Raw genomic sequence first — 683 nt, 5'->3', positions numbered from 1 at the left:
GATCAGACCAAAGACCTGATGCCACTAAGATAACCTTCTCACAGAGGTGGTCTCCACTTCAGATAAAATGGACTTACAAGTGAATCATACTTTTTGATCACTGTTATGTGCTATGTAGTGCCATTGCTCTTCAGATACGTATCTCCTAGAATAATTCCTCATGGTAGCCTCTACAGTAGGAATTAATCTCTCCAGATCTCAGATGAGGAAGCAGGTTGAGAGAGGTTAGGTGACTTGACTGAGGTCACATAGCTGGTGAGTTAGTAGAGCTGGGATTTGAATCAGGCTGCCCTTGGTCTTCCATAAATGAGTGTTGAGCTCTTGGCAGGTAGCTTCCGGATGCTCAGGAGCAGCTCCATTGATGAAGAACATGCTCCTTTCCAGGTACTTGAGCTCCTATTCTTATATACAGTGGTGGCAAATGTAGGTTTACAGTTGTAAGTACACTAAACACAGAGTTTATTCTTGTATTATTTATTTATTATTATTAATATTATTAACCTACTTTTGCCTTGTATTTTAGGTAAGGCCTTTATTACACCAAATACTAAGTTAATTCAGAACAAAGAGAGGTGAAGGGTATAAAAGTAGTTATTCTGGACAAGTCGTCTGGAGGAGGCTGGAGTCTCTCTTTGCCTGATCTCCAGAGGGGGTGAGTCAGAAGTAAACAGCAGTGGGGTGTA

The sequence above is a fragment of the Myotis davidii genome, unplaced genomic scaffold (genome assembly GCF_000327345.1).
Source record: "Myotis davidii unplaced genomic scaffold, ASM32734v1 scaffold58, whole genome shotgun sequence".
NCBI classification, from domain to species: domain Eukaryota; kingdom Metazoa; phylum Chordata; class Mammalia; order Chiroptera; family Vespertilionidae; genus Myotis; species Myotis davidii.
The sequence above is the reverse complement of the archived record's forward strand: the minus strand, read 5'-3'. Positions refer to the sequence as shown.